Source organism: Chaetura pelagica, unplaced genomic scaffold (assembly GCF_000747805.2).
Source record: "Chaetura pelagica isolate M959 unplaced genomic scaffold, ChaPel_1.0 scaffold405, whole genome shotgun sequence".
In the NCBI taxonomy this organism is placed as follows: domain Eukaryota; kingdom Metazoa; phylum Chordata; class Aves; order Apodiformes; family Apodidae; genus Chaetura; species Chaetura pelagica.
In genome coordinates, this window is record NW_009953489.1 from 5958812 (window position 1) to 5964701 (window position 5890).

Here is a 5890-nt window from a genome sequence, read left to right on the forward strand (position 1 = left end):
GCTGCCTGGAGCAGCCAGGGTTGCATAAACACAAGGTGGAGCAGAATTCTGGGCACACATTATGGATGAGAGGACATAGGATGCCAATCAGGAGAGTGATCCAAGTATGGGACCTGGGCAGGTTGCTGGAGTCCTGCTGATGGATCATTTAGGAGGGGAAGAAATCTTAGGACAGTTAGTGCAAGCATCACAGCCTGTGGAGTAGCATGGAGAGGTTTCTCTACTTCCTGGCATTGTTCAGGCTGGATTCTGGTCTTGATCAAGCCAGGGAATTGCTCTGGGAGATTGTATGCTCCTACATCCCCTTCCCTTTTCTGACTGTGGGTGAGAAAAGCACAGGCTGTTTTTAACTTTGAAGTGCAGTGGGTGCTGCACTCACTGCACAGGGTGTGTAATCCCTGTTCTGATATCCAGGCAGGGGCCTGTGAGCTTCTTTTTCTTCTCTTTATCTCCTGCTCTGCTGCCTTGGGATGTGCCTCCAGCCTGGGTCATGCTCTGGGAGCGCTCCCACCTCTGTGAGCAAGAGGGCAGCTCAGATAACACCACAATAAAAAGCTTCCAGCCGATTGTGACTGTTAATAGTGCAGCTAAATTACTCCCTGCTTTCCAGACTGATTATGGGGAGGGTGTTTTTAGCACTGCATGCGGGGGTGTTTATTAATAATGTCAGAGTTGAGACCTGGACCACCTTTCTCCTGGCTACTGAGATGCTGGAGCAAGCCTGAAAGGCATCTTGTGCATCACCCAGTGCAGGACAAAGAAAGGGAAAGCTTGAACATGGATCTGGAGCATAGCTATGGGCTCACAAGGGACTCAGCTCAGAAACCTCAAACTGCCGAGAAGCTCTGACTTCTGCCTGAGTCAGGACTTCTGAGAAGGGGGCCCTGGTCTGCTGCCCTAGGAGCACCCTCCTTCTGCCAAGGATCTAGCCCTGAGAGCATTTAGGAGATCAGTAGAGGTGATAAAGAGATTTAGAAAACATGACCTATGAGGAAGGGTGGGAGGAATTGCTGCTGTTTAGTCTAGGGTGATGGAGGGGACACCGAGAACTTGGTGTTTGAAAAATAAGCTCTGTGTTTTGGAAAGCTTTGGGGTGGCTGAAGCTCTACAGCATGGCTGTGGAGGAGGACTCTGAGTTGGTCTCACCAGGATGGTGTAGCCATTCTCAGCTGGGGTCAGGGACAAGCAGTGAAGTGCTGACCTTTCCATTCCCTCTTGTGCTACGTTTCCATGACTCTTTAACAACTTGAAAATGCCTTTCTGTTGATTATGTTGAATTCTGTTGAATATAAAGCTCTGGAATGGGCGAGCTCTGAAGCCTGCTGTCCTCCCTGAGTTTCAGGGTGGGTTAGGTCTCTCTTCTTAAGCTGGACACCCCATTGCTTTTCTGAGGGCAAGCAGAGCCCTGTGGATCAGCACAGCAGATGATAACAGCCCTTGGTCAGGCACTGCAGAAGAAAAATGCCATCTTGGTTTGTTTTCTACTTTCCTCCTTGAAGCTGCTCATCTGTTGTTGAACGTCAGGTCTCCATAAGGCTGAAATCTGGGACCACATCTGCTTTCTCTCCCAGCCCTGCTAACAAGCCAGTGCTCCTAATACTGTAAAACATGCCCTGATTCCCACTGCTCCATAACACAGCACATGGCAGCAGGATCAAGCAGCATCCTTTACCTGTGCTCTTGCTCAGGAGCATCTCACCACAGCATCTGTATTTGCTTTGTAGCTTTGCAAATGTTTGAAGCCTAGGAAAAATTTCCCAACTCGGAAATTTTTGGCAGCAGGATTTGTTTCTCATCTCTTCCAGCCTGGCAAGGAAACTCCCTGTTTTTTTGGGCAACAACATAAGTGCTTTCTGCCTGTTGTTTACAGCTGATGGGATCTGGTTCTTGGGAAGAGAAACACATCCAGAGTTGTTGTGGTGTGGCTGAGTGAGAGAGATGCCAGTTTCCCACACACCACAGGGCCTGTCTCCCACCTTTCCTGGTGGCAGCAGTGGCAGGTGTAGCTCTGCCTCAAGCCAGCTCTTAGACCAGCTGGGGCAGGGGGAGAAAGCAGAGGAGAAATAACTTCCCTCCACCTCTCTCCCAGCTGGATTGCATCCCTGAAGGCACAGAGCAGCATAGCCAAGGAATTCTTGCCTTGAACAGAAAGCCCAGGCGTGAATCCATGTGAGGATCAGAGTAAGAGCAAACAGTCTGTCTCCCACATGCTCACACCCTGACGGCCTCTCTTCCAGTGACTCCCCTGCAGCCAGGATGGGTGTGACAGCTTGGGGCAGGAGGGTGGTTGAGAGCTGGGCAGCCACGTGGGAGCAGGCAGGGAGGGATGGATGGAAGGAGAAGGCAGGCAGATGTGGCACTGCCTCTCACTTGGCTCTGGGTCTGGTCCCTGTCCCGGGGCTTGCTGAAGAACAGCATCTTCCTCTGCTCCTCCTTGTTTGAGACCCAGAGCTGCTGCACCCCTGCCCCTTCCCCGGGCCTCTCCTGCTGGCTTTCTCCTGCTTCAGGCATCTGATCTCCTGAGTGTGGAGGACTATTTGGGAGAGTCTGATCCTACATTCCTCCTGCCTGAGGTCTCTCAGAGAGCTCCAGCCAGTACAGTCACTTTAAAATGCAAAACAGAAAAAATCTGCCTGAGTTTGCCAAGGACTGAAGCATCCCGTTTGCCTCAGGAGATGCTAATGCTGGTGCTTTCACTGCTCAGTGACTCTGCAGTATCTTCTGCTGTCCTGCACACTGCAGAGAGCAGTGAGGAGCCCAGGAGCTGAGGGACAGGGACTGCAGGTGGAGCAAGGGGATTTCATTCATCCAAGGGAGACGGTGGGGCATGATGTGGTGACTTCTCATGCAAGCTGGGGAGGAAACCTTTCTCTTTAATAGCTCAACCGTTCATGCCTTGAAAAGGAAGCTGTGCTTGATGAGCCAGCCTCCCGGGGGCAGCTGGATTTCCCAGGGCTGGGTGCAGCCAAGGGCAAGTGATCACTGGGGAGGGCATGTCTGCAGGCTCCAAGGCTTTGTGCTGGGAGGAACAGGAAGAAATGGCAGGGAAAAGGGCACCAGTGCCTGCAGTATCTTTGGAACAAGCTTGGAAAGTTGCTCAGTGCTGCCTGGAACCCTGGGCTGAGCTACAGGCACGGGATAGGACAACATTCCAGCTGGGCTCTTTTTCACCTTTTCCACCAGCTTGTGGGAACGTGCTGGAGAAGTGCCACCCGTCTGCATGTCTCCTCCAGGCTGGAGATGTCTCCCCAGGCTCCTTGCCCAGCCCACGCTGTGGGATGTAATTGCTCATTGGGAAAATTTTGGGGAATCTGAGCTGTAATTGCCCAAAGCATCTGCTGCCCTTTGAGCCCAGGTTGGGCCCAGGCCATGCCAGCCCAGCAGACATGCCCATGCTCCGTTGACAAGGATTGATTGCACAACCAAACCTCTCATGTAGCTGCCACCAGGAAATTCCCCAGCATAGCAATAGTGGAAAAACATGGAGTTATAATAGTGTCGTCTAATTCAGCTGGTTAAATAAATAACAACCTGTGTGGGAACTGAGAGTGAGTTTTATTCCATAATCTTTCCAAAGCAGAATTGCTATTAGAGGCTTCTATTTTTAAGTACTTTTCTCAAGCACCTCCCATGAATTTTTCTTTCCTTCCGCCTGCTGCAGCTCAGATCCTCCTCCAGAAAACCCTCCTACTTTTTCCCTGTGGGGAAGGCCTTACCTGATGACTATATCTTTCAAAGCCTAACCCTGATTCTCATTAATCATTTCTCCAGAAAAGTGTTTTTTGCTAGTGGTGTTGCTTTTGGGTAGGTCTTGTCCTGGGTTGAGACCTCTTGTGCTGAAGGTTTGTAGTCTAAAGACAGTGCCCTGAGGAGCTGGTCTCATTCAAGCAGTGAATGAGACTCTGTCACAGCAGGATGTTAGCCATGGAGGAGGATCAAACCATGAGTATTAACAGCCTGCTTCTACTCTAGTTAATGGGATGGTTGAACATGCTCCTGGCAGCTGCCTAGGGTCAGGAAAGCCAGGATGGTGCAACTCTGGATGTGTCCTTCCTAGCCTGAGACCCTGAAACTTGAGAGATCAAACAGAACCAGGACCCCAGCAGCATCACACCTGCCTTTACAGGCAGCTCCTGCCCCACATCCCATTCCAGGCAGGTGCTGTGCTGACAGACACCCCTTCTACCCACTGGGTTTCAGCTCAGGGTGGTGGGAAAAGGGGCTGAAATGCAGAAACACATATAAAAAACAAGTTTATTTGCCCACATGTTGTTTTATACACCACAGAGCTTGCCCAGCACATACAACTCCCACACTTGGGTATGCCCCAGGGGCTCGTGCCTAAACAAACTGTGCTTCTTGATCACTCCATTCAATTTAAATTTGTGCGAGTTGATGGTGCAAGTTGCCCAGGGCTCCTTGCCAGTGCTTGAGTAGAGCTGAGGAGAAGTCTTTTCTGGGAAACAGGAGAAGTCCTGGCTTGTCTGCAGGTGGTACCAAGCTTGTGTGTAGTCCTGCTGCTCAGTGAGGTGTGCTGGCTGCCTTGGGAGGGGAAGAGGGTGCATGAAAGAAAACGGTCTCCTGCCAAAGAGCCCGTGGGCTGGATCTTCAGCTGGTAAAAACTGGAGAGGCTCCATGGAGTGCAGGATGTGTTGGTGAAGGGTCTGGCTGCTTGCCCTACCTACCCCAGGCTCTTGGGAGCCTCCCAGCTCCAAGGAGATGTGAGTGAGGTTGGATGCAGGTTGGTGGCAAAGCTGTACTGGCATCTGGGGTGAACATCCCAGCCCTTACCCCAGTGTTTGCATCCACCTGGCTGCTGCGTGTCCTAGTGTCCTCATTCCCACTTCCATGGAAGCAGCCTGATGGAGACATTCCCTCTCTGACTGCAGAGCTCCGTGCCAGGCTGTGCTGGGACTTGTTTTGCAGTAGCCCTTGATGCCAGGGTGGTGGTGACCAGCCGTGAGTACCTCTCTCTGGAAACCAAGCATCTGGGATTTCCAAAGGCTCTTGGGACACTCAGATGTCATGAGGCTGAGCCCAGGGCATCGTGAGGAGCCTGTGGCAACTCTGGGCCTGCAGCATCAGGGCAGAGCAGCCAAGGCCAGGGAGATTCAGAGGCAAATGCAAAGAATTTGCAGATCTTTGTGCTGGGAGGGGGAGATCGTGTGCTTGAAGGGTCTTTCTGGCTCTGAGCCCTGCCCTGCCGGGTTGGGAGCAGTGCAGATTGCTGGGAATACTGGGGACAACAGGGTCTGTAGCTATGGGAGCAGAGCCTGATCCTGGGCTGAGTGCAATGCTCATGTTTGGTTGCTCTGGACTCTGTTGGAAAAAACAGGGTTCATTTGGCAATAAAAAAGTTTAAAAGCCCTGAAAAACAAAACCAGTCATAGATAGAATCATAGAACCATAGAATGGTTTGGGTTAGAAGGGACCTTAAGAATCCTCAAGTTCCAGTGCTCCTGCATGGGCAGGGACACCTCCCACTAGACCAGTTCTAGAGGCACTGGTGCTTTGGTGGATGGTTTTGTAAATGCCAAACTGTTGTACTCTGCTCATGGGGTTTTGGGGCTGGATGCAGCTTGAAACAGATATTTTTTTTTTATTTTAAAATGTCAATTATAAAAATGCTCACATCCTCAAAGCCTTCATTTTCCACTCAGTCTCCAGGAGTTTCCATTTGCCTGAAACACGTTTGTTGTTAGATTTATTTATTTTTTTCCTGTGTCAAGGAACCGAACCCCAAATCCAGCCCTTCAGCACCAACAACCTGGAGAGGTCTCAGCCCCCCGGCTGGCAGGAGGTTGGTTGCTGCCAGCACCGGGGCTGGGGAAGAAGGAGTTAAAGGTTTGCGTTGGAAGAGCAGCCCAGCTGCCTGCAGAGGCTTGGAGCC